The sequence below is a fragment of the Lathyrus oleraceus genome, chromosome 7 (assembly GCF_024323335.1).
Source record: "Lathyrus oleraceus cultivar Zhongwan6 chromosome 7, CAAS_Psat_ZW6_1.0, whole genome shotgun sequence".
NCBI lineage: Eukaryota > Viridiplantae > Streptophyta > Magnoliopsida > Fabales > Fabaceae > Lathyrus > Lathyrus oleraceus.
Genome location: NC_066585.1, coordinates 324,831,453 through 324,844,450, shown reverse-complemented (window position 1 = coordinate 324,844,450; position 12,998 = coordinate 324,831,453). Strand labels below are relative to the sequence as shown.

Genomic DNA, 12,998 nt, shown 5'->3' with positions numbered 1-12,998 from the left:
CTAGGGATCCATAGGATGTCATTTACCTTTTCTCTTTGTAATAATTAAAAATGCTGTATTTCTTTGTCTTGATGTATTGAATGAAATGTTTTCCAGAAAAAATTAAAATGCTTTAATCCTTCAAAATATTGCAAATAATACCCTAAGGGTTCCTTGAAAACAAAGCATTTGCACAAGCATTTCATGCATCATCTTTGCATAAACAGGTACTCCTTTTCTGGTCTTCTTGTCTTAACCTCTGTTCTTCATTTATTTTGAAGACAAGCTGACTCACCGGTATTATACGCGGGTCAATTCTGCAAGAGTCATGGAGCAGTTAGAACAAGAGAACCGAGAATTGAAGGAAGAGGTCGCCAGACTTGGCGCTTTGATGGAGCAACTCCTTGCTGCTCAGAATCAACCTACTCCGCCGCCTGCAACTCCTGCTCAAAGGACGATCATATCAGAGGTAGCCACTTCAACAGTGCCAGTCATCACTCATGCGCCCAATGCTATGCCACCCGGTTTTCCTTGGGGAATGCCGCAAGGTTTTATGCCTGATCTGCCAGCGCCAACCTTTGCTCACATGCCGGCATCTAGCCCGGTCCCTGTCGCCGCTCCTCCTGTCGTGCATACCATGCCCAGGGTAGACGACACCATCTACCACTCCGAGCCATCTGAGGGCACGGATGTTCATGAAAAGATGGACGCTATGAACGACCAATTCCATGAGCTGAGAAAGGAATTGAGGACCCTTCGAGGTAAAGACCTATTCGGAAAGTCTGCTGCCGAGCTCTGCTTAGTTCCCGATGTGAAGATACCGATCAAATTCAAGGTCCCGGACTTTGAAAAGTACAAGGGGAACACCTGTCCACTTGCTCACCTGGTCATGTACGCTAGGAAGATGTCAACTCAGACTGATAATGATCAACTTCTGATTCATTATTTCCAAGACAGTCTATCCGGTGCCGCGCTCAGATGGTACATGAGCTTGGACAGTGCCAACATCAGATCCTTCAACGACCTTGGCGTAGCTTTCGTCAAGCAATATAAGTACAACGTCGATATGGCGCCTGACCGAGATCAACTCAGGTCCATGTCGCAGAAGAACAAAGAATCGTTCAAGGAGTACGCCCAGAGATGGCGAGAGCTGGCAGCTCAGATCACTCCACCACTAGAAGAGAAGGAAATGACCAAGATCTTTCTGAAGACTCTTGGCTCATTTTATTATGAGCGGATGGTAGCAAGCGCTCCCTCTGATTTCACCGAGATGGTGAACTTGGGGATGCGTCTCGAAGAAGGTGTCCGTGAAGGACGGTTGGCAAAGGATGATAGCTCCTCCTCTAAACGATATGGGGCGTTTAAGAGGAAGGAAGGGGAAGCACACGCTGTGCAGTCTCAGCCTAAGCATAGAAGACCCTCTGTTCAGAGGAAGCCTGCACGTCGTGCCGGTCATCAGCACGAGGTGGCTCATATAGCACCTGTTTTTAAAGATAATGCTCAACAATATCAACATCAACAATATCAGCATCAGCAACAATATCAACAGCCGCACTACCAACAACAACAACAACGTCCACAGCAACAGGATTACCAGCCTCGTGGAAGTACAACCAATCAAGCTAACGTGAATTATGATAGGAAGAGAATCAGCTTCGATCCAATTCCTATGACATATGCAGAGCTTTATCCTTCCTTGTTGAAAAGGAAATTGGTTTCTCCCAGGGATCCTCCTGCCATTCCTGTAAATCCACAATGGTGGTATAAACCAGACCAGCATTGTGTCTACCATTCCGGTGCTCCGGGCCATAATGTAGAAAATTGCTACCCACTCAAGACTAAGGTTCAAGACCTTATGAGATCTGGGATTCTGAGCTTTGAAGATTCAGGCCCGAATGTCACCAAGAACCCATTGCCTGCGCATGGGAAGTCTGTTAATATGATTCAGGAATGCCTTGGGAAGTACAAGGTTAGATATGTAAGCCACATCAGGCAGTCGTTGGTTGAATTACATAGGATGCTGTGTCAGTACAGCTACTTGGAGCATAACCACGACAAGTGTCGCGTCTGCTCGGTTAATCGCTTGGGTTGCGACCAGGTCCGCAGAGAGCTTCAGAAGATGTTGAATGAAGGTACCATTGAGATTCTGCAGAATCGCAATGTTGATGAAGTCGAACCTGAAGTGAATGTGATTTCACCAGTGTTCAAGCTTCCAGAACCGGTTGTTATTCTTTACAATAGCAACAAGCCTAAGGCTTCCCCTTCTCTGGTCATTAAACCTGTCGGCCCTGTGCCGTATTCATCTGATAAAGCTGTGCCGTTCAGATACAACCCTGTTGCTGTACAAGATGGGGTCGAAGTGCCTTTACCTTCCACTTCCGTAACCACTATCGCTGATGTCAGTGGATTGACCCGAAGTGGTCGTGTATTTTCTACGCCTCCAAAGGCTATTGCTTCTGATACTGTTGAGCGTCCTGTGGGGACAACTGTGAAAGTTCAGAATCCGGAACTTGATGTTGCCAAACCATCCTCCTCCGTACAAAAGACTCCTGTTTCTTCAGTTGGCCCAAGTGGCATTGTTGATGAAGAATCTGATGAGATGCTGAGGCTCATCAGGAAGAGTGAGTACAACATTGTAGATCAGCTTCTACACACGCCCTCCAAGATTTCCATTCTTTCTCTATTGCTGAATTCAGAACCCCATAGGGAGTCTCTGCAGAAAGTCTTGGATCTGGCGTATGTTGATCACGACGTCACCCTCGAGCAGTTTGATAGCATCGTTGCAAACATCACCGCTTGCAACACTTTGAGCTTTTGTGACGCTGATCTCCCTGAGGAGGGAAGAGACCACAACATGGCTTTACATATCTCCATGAATTGCAAATTTGATGCAATGTCCAATGTGCTGGTGGACACTGGATCATCCCTTAATGTATTGCCAAAATCCACACTCTCTCGATTGTCATATCAAGGTCCTCCTATGAGGCAGAGTGGGGTTGTTGTGAAAGCATTTGATGGGTCGCGCAAGACCGTAATTGGGGAAGTTGATCTCCCAATCAAGATAGGACCAAGTGGTTTCCAGGTTACTTTCCAAGTAATGGATATCCACCCATCTTATAGTTGTCTCTTAGGCAGACCATGGATTCACGAGGCTGGCGCCGTGACATCCACCCTACACCAGAAGCTGAAATTTGTGAAAAACTAAAAACTGGTTGTGGTAGGGGGAGAAAAGGCTCTCCTGGTTAGCCATCTGTCTTCTTTCTCGTACATTGACGCTGAGGATGAAGTTGGAACTCCATTCCAAGCTTTATCTATTGATGAACCAATCGAGAAGAAGTCTCCTTCATTCGCTTCCTACCGTGATGCTAAGCTGGCCATTGAATGTGGTGCAGTTGCTGGTTTAGGGAAGGTGATTGAACTTAAAGACAACAAATCTCGGGCTGGCATTGGCTACTGTTCTGGGGCATTCAATGAGCAAGGTCTGTTCACAAGTGGAGGATTCATCCATGCCGATCAACCTGAAGAAGAGGAAGCTGCTGCTATCTTGGAAGAGGATGCAGAGGACCTGAACAATTTTGTTATTCCTGGTGGTGTCTGCCTCAATTGGGTCGCTGTAGATGTTCCTACAGTCATCCATAGATCAGAGTAATTGTTCACCTTGTTTAAAACCCTTCTCCCATGCCAAAAGGAGAAGTGATGACATTGTTGGCAAAGCATATATACAATGATGTTTTCATTCAATTTTTGCATTGTTAAACATTTGTTTTTCCTTTGTTTTCACTTTTTGCTTTTCGTCATGAAATCAGTGATCACAAAAACCCATAAAAACAAAAAAATAAAAGCGATCTTTTTTTCATCTGCATAATGATTTGCTTGTGTAAATTCTAAAGTTTTTTCCTTAACCAAAATCATTATGCAGGTTGATCCTAAAACCCATTGAACATAATGATCCAACGCCATCTCCCAATTTTGAATTCCCTGTATTCGAGGCAGAAGAAGATGACGTTGAGGGGATTCCTGATGAGATTACCCGTCTCCTCGAGCACGAAGAGAAGATCATTCAGCCGCATCTTGAAGACTTGGAAACAGTCAACTTGGGGTCTGAGGATTGTGTTCGCCTGGTGAAGATTGGGGCACTTCTTGAAGGGTCTGTCAAGGAAGATTTGATCAGTTTGCTACGAGAATATTCAGATATCTTTGCTTGGTCCTATGAAGACATGCCGGGTTTAGATACAGATATTGTGCAACATTTCCTGCCTTTGAAGCCTGAGTGCGTGTCTGTGAAGCAGAAGCTCAGAAGAACTCATCCAGATATGGCAGTGAAGATCAAAGAGGAAGTTCAGAAGCAAATTGATGCGGGGTTTTTGGTGACTTCTACATATCCTCAGTGGGTGGCCAATATTGTGCATGTTCCTAAGAAGGACGGAAAAGTCCGCATGTGCGTTGATTACAGAGATTTGAATAAAGCTAGTCCAAAAGATGATTTTCCTCTACCACACATTAACATGTTGGTAGATAATACAGCTAAATTCAAAGTCTTTTCCTTTATGGACGGATTTTCCGGATATAATCAAATCAAGATGGCACCAGAGGATATGGAAAAGACAACATTCATCACACCTTGGGGAACATTCTGTTATCGAGTGATGCCCTTCGGTTTGAAGAACGCCGGAGCCACGTATCAACAAGCTATGACTACCTTGTTCCATGACATGATGCACAAGGAGATAGAAGTCTATGTCGATGATATGATTGCTAAGTCCGGAACAGAAGTTGAACATGTTGAGCATTTGTTGAAGCTTTTTCAGCGTCTGAGGAAGTTCAAACTTCGCCTGAATCCGAACAAATGTAATTTTGGAATGCGTTCCGGCAAGTTGTTGGGTTTTGTGGTAAGCGAAAGAGGTATTGAGGTTGATCCTACAAAGGTCAAAGCAATACAAGAGATGCCCGCACCCAAAACTGAGAAGCAAGTCCGAGGTTTTCTTGTCCGCTTGAACTACATTTCCAGATTTATATCCCACATGACTGCCACATATGCGCCGATATTCAAGCTCCTCCAGAAAGATCAGTCTCATGATTGGACCGAGGACTGCCAGAAAGCTTTCGACAGTATCAAAGAGTATCTGTCTGAACCTCCAATCTTTTCTCCGCCTGTGGAAGGAAGACCTCTGATTATGTACTTAACAGTTCTTGAAGACTCGATGGGTTGTGTACTCGGTCAACAAGATAAATCAGGGAAGAAGGAATTTGCTATCTACTACCTCAGTAAGAAGTTTACTGATTGTGAGTCTCGGTACTCCATGCTTGAGAAGACGTGCTGTGCTTTGGCTTGGGCTGCTAAGCGTTTGCGCCAGTACATGATAAATCATACAACTTGGTTGATATCCAAAATGGATCCAATTAAGTATATCTTCGAGAAGCCTGCTTTAACTGGGAGGATTGCCCGTTGGCAGATGCTGTTGTCTGAGTATGATATTGAGTATCGAGCTCAGAAAGCTATCAAAGGTAGTATCTTGGCTGACCATTTAGCGCACCAGCCCTGACGAGGAAATTATGTATCTGAAGATGAAAGATTGCGATGAGCCTACACTTGATGAAGGTCCAGAACCTGGTTCCAGATGGACGATGGTGTTTGATGGCGCTGTTAATCAGTATGGAAATGGAATTGGGGCAGTGATCATTACTCCCCAAGGTTCACACATTCCTATTACAGCAAGGCTAACTTTCAAATGCACGAATAATATGGCAGAGTATGAAGCCTGTATTATGGGACTTGAAGAATGCATTGATTTGAGAATCAAATATCTTGATGTCTATGGTGATTCAGCTTTAGTTGTCAATCAGATCAAGGGTGAATGGGAGACGAATCAGCCAGGTCTCATTCCATACAGAGATTACGCAAGGAGGATTTCAACGTTCTTCACAGAAGTTGAATTTTATCATATTCCTCGAGAGGATAATCGGATGGCAGACGCTCTTGCTACGCTTGCTTCCATGATTGTGGTCAGATGGTGGAATGAAGTCCCCAACATTACTGTGATGTGCTTGGACAGACCAGCTCACACATTTGCAATCGAAGAAGTGAAAGATGACAAGCCTTGGTATTTTGATATCAAGAATTTCCTCCAGAACCAGGTCTACCCGTCTGGGGCATCTGTGAAAGATAGGAAAACTTTGAGAAGGTTGTCAGGCAGTTTCTACCTCAGTGGTGAAGTGTTGTATAAGAGAAATTTCGATATGGTTTTGCTCAGATGCGTGGATAGACACGAAGCAAACCTATTGATGACTGAGGTCCATGAGGGTTCATTTGATACTCATTCCAATGGACATGCCATGGCTAAGAAAATGTTGAGAGCAGGCTACTATTGGCTGACAATGGAGTCTGACTGTTGCAAGTATGTGAAGAAATGTCACAAGTGTCAAATTTATGCGGATAAGATTCATATTCCTCCGACACTCCTGAATGTGATTTCATCACCATGGCCTTTCTCTATGTGGGGAATCGACATGATTGGCATGATTGAGCCGAAAGTGTCTAACGGACATCGGTTTATTCTCGTAGCAATTGATTACTTCACCAAATGGGTTCAAGCCGCTTCGTACGCGAATGTAACCAGGCAGGTGGTCGTGAAGTTTATCAAGAGCCAGCTGATTTGCCGTTATGGTGTGCCAGAGAGGATCATTACTGATAATGGATCTAATCTGAACAACAAGATGATGGATGAAATGTGCGCTGAATTCAAGATTGCACACCATAATTCCTCTCCCTACAGACCTAAGATGAATGGGGCTGTTGAAGCTGCTAATAACAATATATCAAGAGGATTATCCAGAAGATGACTGTCACGTACAAAGATTGGCATGAGATACTGCCATTTGCTTTGCATGGATATCGTACATCTGTACGCACTTCAACAGGGGCAACCCCTTTCTCTCTTGTTTATGGCATGGAAGCCGTTCTCCCAGTAGAGGTGGAGATCCCATCAATGAGAGTCTTGATGGAAGCCAAGTTGACTGATGCTGAATGGATTCAGAGTCGTTATGACCAGTTGAATTTGATTGAAGAGAAGCGATTAACTGCCATGTGTCATGGTCAGTTATATCAGTAGAGAATGAAGAAAGCATTCGATAAGAAGGTCAAGCCTCGTGTGTTCAGAGAAGGCGACCTCGTGCTCAAGAAAGTCTTGTCTTTCGCGCCCGATTCCAGGGGCAAGTGGACTCCAAACTACGAGGCGGTGCTTTGATGCTTAGAACAATGGATGGGGAGTGTCGCACCTCGAAAAAATGGGGATACGACTACAAAGCGAAGCGCGATCGCACGCTCGCAATGATGGACTGAACAGAGTCGCCACCGAACTTTATTTATTCCTAAAAAGGAAAGGGAAAATATCGATAAAACCCAAGACAAAAGAAAGGATAAGATATGGTCATCGCAACCAATATCAGGGTTTGGGAGTCGATTACGCAAGGGGAAGGTATTAGCACCCCTCACGTCCGTTGTACTCAACGGGAACCATTAGGTCGGTTGTGTGCGTTAATGTTAGTTTGAAATGTTAGGCTTTTCGAATTATTGGGTGGGAAAGAAAGAATAAAAGAGAGAAGAAATGTTTTTGGATTTTTTAACGAAGGACTAAACCTAAGTTTTTTATTAGTGGGCCTGACAAGATTTAAAAATCCTGCTCCTACGTATCTCAAAAGAGAAATCAAGGCTTACGTAGTTCTGGGTAGAAAATGTTTGTTGGTTGGTCGATTTTAGCGAAAGCTATACTGTATTAATCGACGAAAACATTGTTTTACCCAAAACAGATGAGGAGTGGACGCATACCACACATCGAACGGATTTATAAATCTACATTCGGAAAAAGCGTCATTTATCTCTACTCAACAATCGTGGCCGAAACATTGTTTTATATCACTTAAGACAAGATACCTTTCGTTTATGAAAAAGGTTTTTGATTAATCGCACGGCGGCGAGAAAGAGTTTGATTGGTTGGATGTATTTTGAGTGATGGCGAGAACTTGGATGAGCGAGATATACATCTCGAATCCTAGCCTCAGGAGTGCATGGTATATACCATGTTCCATTTCCATCTTTATTGAAAGAGGTTAAGATAGGAATTAAGTATTTTGGACTTTGCTGTGAAAATAACTTGACCTAGATCAAGTATTGATGGACGTTTAAGAGAAATTTGAATGAGTGTTTGAGAGAAAATAAAGTAGATAAACTTGGATGATGGCGAGAGCTAGGATTGGCGAGATATACATCTCGAATCCTAGTCTCAGGAGTGCGTGGTATACACCACGTTCCATTTCCACATTTATTGAAAAAGTCTTGAATATGAATTAATATTTTTTGAGTTTTTATTAGAAAAAATGGCTTGACGTTGGATCAAGCATTTGATGAAGTTTGAGAGAAACGGAATATAAGGGAGGAATGAGTTGATTTGTTTATTGAGAAAAACACTCGACGTTGGATCGAGTCATAATTTTTTGTATTTTTTTGAAATTTGTTGATTTTATTCTTGTGTTAGTAGCTAACTAAACAACCAAACAATAAAGAAATAAAATAGTACAAGATTATTACACATCGGGGTAGTGGGGTACATTTTGTCAAATGAGGATAAAAAAATTATGAAATAAATAAATCGGACCCAAACAAATAATGCATGAGTGTAAGTGCAAGAGAACCGACTCATTGTAAGAAAGCCCAAGAGTAAGCTATGTGAGGTTGACGGCGATGCTTAAAAAAGCAATCGACTTACAAGGGTGTGAAAAATGGGCTCGATATTAAATCGAGAAAAGTATGATTTTTATAGTTTTCAAATGGTTTCGAACACATGATGCAATTAAAAGAAAAACAAATCTATATTATTAAACAATAATAAAAAACAATGAGTAATAAAGCATAAATATAAAAGAAAATGTTCAAAACAAAACTACCCATAGAGGAATCAAACCCACTACACTAAACACCTAAACACCACTCCCCTCCACCAGACAACTAACCAACTAATTGTCATTTTAGTACTAACTTAAATATATAAGCTAAGATAAATTAAAAAAGAATTAAAAATAAAAAAAAAAACTAATAAATAAGAAACTGTTGGACTACCCTAATTAAACCTAATTAAACTAATCAAAATTAAAAATCCTAATTAATCAGATTAACTCCTAATTATGATCCTAAAAAAATCTAATATTCTAAACTAATATTATTTTACTCTAAACCTAAATCTAATTTTAAATTTTTAATTATATCCTAAAAAATCTAATATTCTAAACTAATATTATTTTATTCTAAACCTAAATCTAATTTTAAATTTCTAATTATATCCTAAAAAATCTAATATTCTAAACCAATATTATTTTACACTAAACCTAAATCTAATTTTAAATTTCTAATTATATCCTAAAAAATCTAATATTCTAAACTAATATAATTTTATTCTAAACCTAAATCTAATTTTAAATTTCTAATTATATCCTAAAAAATCTAATATTCTAAACCAATATTATTTTACACTAAACCTAAATCTAATTTTAAAATTCTAATTATATCCTAAAAAATCTAATATTCTAAACTAATATTATTTTATTCTAAACCTAAATCTAATTTTAAATTTCTAATTATATCCTAAAAAATCTAATATTCTAAACCAATATTATTTTACTCTAAACCTAAATCTAATTTTAAAATTCTATTTATATCCTAAAAAATCTAATATTCAAATCCCTAATTGATATTCTAAACTAATTACCTAATATTCTTAATTAGCCTATTATATACTTAAGAAAAATTCTAAATTTCAATCAAAAGCTAATTGCAGGGAGTAGTCTGTTTGGGCTTTAGTTCAAACCAAACCCAAACCCCCATGAGTCAGTATTCAATACGATGCCAAAAAAATGCTTATGCAAATAAGTTACGAAAATAACTCAAAGTGAGAAGCGCTTATGCAAATAAGCTATGAAAACAAATCGTGGGTTTACGTTCACAATAGCAAACATCACACTCGTATCAGAGCATCACGCTCTCACTGGCTCAGTATTGCTCTCAGCCTTCACTCTAACTCACCTCTCTCACTCACCGCCGCTCTTCACTTCTCTCATCCTATAACGCAAAGGTCCAAGGTTTAAAGAGAAACAAGAAGAAAAAAAGCCTCACCTTTGGTGAAAACTACGGAGACGATGAAGCTTCAAACCTCCCCCCTTTCGCCTCTTCAAAAGGTTTGTTCTTGATTGATTTTTTTTTTATTTAGGGTTTTCTGTTTGGCCGCCTCCCTCTCTCAATTTTTTCGTTTTTCCTCCCCCCTTACTGATTTCTTCTCTTCCCCTTTTATCTCTCCTGATTAGGGTTTGAATAGGTATCTTTGGGTGTTACAAGAAGTTACTCTGCAAAGTTCCTTTTGGTGCTCAGAAATTTAAGTGGCCTTTTTGATGCTAGAATCGGAACGGTAATCTGAGCATGAACTTTCTCCTTGAATTTTGTCTTAATTCCAAATTTGGGAATTTTTGCAATTTCTACAGTTTGGTAATTATTTTGTTTACTGCAGTGAAGATTGGAGGTGAGGGAACGTGAAGCTAGTTGATCCGTTGGACTATTGCCTTGTTGGGAAACATTTCTCAGGACATCCATGGCTTTAGCAACTTTAGCCTTGAGAGCATCAGGTGATTCTATCGAATGCAAAACTTCAGGCTGATCCATCTCCAAAAGCATGCCGGTAACCTCCCTGCGGCACCGACGAGCAGATGAACTGGTTGAGGTAAGTGCATTATGTCCTCTTTTAGACTGGTACCTCCTGCTGTAGCCATAACATGGATTTTCAAAATATCCTGATCAATTTTTTTATGCAGGAATGATTTCGGTTATCACAGGGGTGAAGAAAAACCTTTTTCTCCAGAGGAAATATTATCTATGATCCTCGCAAACATGCGGGAAAACGCAGAGAGACTTTGGAGACACCTATCAAAAATGCAGTGATTACAGTTCCGGCCTATTTCAAAGATTCTCAGCGAAAAGCCAATATAAATACTGGTGTTATTGCAAGCTTGAATGCAGATGATCAATGAACCAACTGCTGCTACCCTTGCATATGGCCAATGTAAGTATAGCGTTTGATCCTGACCATGGTGTGTTCACGGCTTATGATTTTCTAACTGCATTTGTCACTTCTGGTTTTTTCTCACTTGTCTGCTATAGTCATCTTCTGTTTTTTCTTGATTTGTGAAGTGAAGAATTTGTACGAGCAACACGTTTGTCCTTGAAACAAAACTCATCTGCTCGTAACTTCTTTCAGGTTGCCATCTTAACATGTCGTGAGCAAGTGGTGCTAGCCATTCCAAGTCTAAAATCTGTGGGCTCATCTTCAGTTGAAAGCCAACTGTCCCACCCAACTGCCGATTTGGTTGAAAGCTTACTGTCTCACTTGGTTTCTGATTAGTTAGACGATCCCAACCCATAATGTGCGGCAATGCAAAACTGCAAGCTGTCTTCATCACAGAAAACTCAGCAGTTGTAACAGGAACACTGAAATTCCTTTTTCAAAACTGCTGTGTCGATCTTTTTGTGGCGGTTAAATCCAAGGGCTTCATAATGATTCAGACTCTTCAATATCCTTCTCATTTCATCAATTTAATTTGTTTGCTCTCTAACAACTTTATGTAAAGACAAAGTCTCATACAACATACGATGTCAAGTTTCGATGATGACAAAAGACCACCATGCAAGTCTACGAACAAATGCATCACATTACCCACCATATCCTTTTTCACGTTATCCTAAAGCTACTATAATCATTAAAGACATATAAACAAAGCGTGATCATGACCAAATATGTGAAAATCACTAACCACAGCTTTTTTGCAGATTTAAAGGCTTTGAGTCGACCATAGGGGTCAGCTCAAGGCTCACGGGTCGGCGCAAAGACTCTGGCCAAACTGGAGGGAGTCAGCGCAAGAACCCTTTGCGTCGACGCATAGGGTCGACGCTTAACTCACGGGTCGGCGCAAAAATCCCTTGCGTCGACGCATGCAGTCAGCGCATGCCCCACGGGTCAGCGTGCGCTGACCCTATGGTCGACCGTTCGCGCGCAAACTCAGTTTTCTGAGTTATTTCAAAGTTTAAATTTCTGTTCTGTCTGTTTGGTTTTGTCTGTTACTATAAATAGAAGTAAAAACACTTCTATTAACCGACATTTGAATTTTTGAGTACAAGTGTTCAAGGAAACAAGAAAGAGTGAAATAGTTGTCAAAGATTCATCATCTTCATCTTCAACAGTCCAAAATTCATCAACTGCACACAATAACTTTTGATGCGATTTGTGATAGTTTGAAGGTGATAAGGTTCGAGGTAGCGATCGAAGAATCGAGTTCGAGTTGAAGTCTTGACAGGTTCCTTCTTGAATAAAACCATTAGGGTTTTATCCTCCAATACCGGTTTGCGTTTGGGGGTTTTTGGACGGATTGCTTCCTTATCATTCAGCTGAGCGAAGGTAACTGATAAGAGAGAGTCTTCATCAGTTTAGTAGCGGAGTCGGTGATTGAGCAGTGAAGAATCCGGGTTTGATTGTTCTTGTTCGTGATCAGCCGGGCCAAGGGATTGAAGAACGGAAGGTTCATCAACGAGCGGCAGGAAACGGAGGTCAAACATCAACAATCAAAGGTCTTGATTCATCTTGAATCAAGGGGAAAGGAGAAGAAGTATCATTCAACATATTGCGAAATTTTGTTGTTTACATACTCTGCACTCCTTGTAAAAACGATTAAACATCACAGGTTATATCTATTGATCATCTCAATTCTAATCAACTAGCGGACATTTTCACTAAGCCGCTAGCAAATGAACCTTTCTTTCATATTCGCCGAGAACTTGGCATCCTCGATATTTCGGAACGGGCAGTCTAAACTGCTGTTTACATATTTCTGTACTTCTAACAAATTTCTGTTGTTGTAAGCACATGTCTAATGTTCACTAAGTCACTGTGGTATTAAGGTGATATCGTTCCTTTCTCTATATCTCTGCT

At 40.8% G+C, this 12,998-nt stretch overlaps 1 long non-coding RNA gene across 2 annotated transcripts in view; it reads left to right on the top strand.

The window, feature by feature from the left end:
- The window catches only part of LOC127106667 (uncharacterized), a 41,068-nt gene extending 30,060 nt beyond the window's left edge, over positions 1 to 11,008 (top strand). Inside the window, exons 2-5 of one of the 2 annotated variants that reach the window (XR_007795444.1) lie at positions 10,108 to 10,203; positions 10,330 to 10,430; positions 10,530 to 10,739; positions 10,831 to 11,008. This is a non-coding gene — a long non-coding RNA (uncharacterized LOC127106667). Of the gene's footprint in view, positions 1 to 9,980; positions 10,204 to 10,329; positions 10,431 to 10,529; positions 10,740 to 10,830 lie in introns of those variants that run through there. The other variant, XR_007795443.1, reaches the window with a different exon arrangement.
- The last annotated feature ends 1,990 nt before the right edge of the window (positions 11,009 to 12,998 follow it).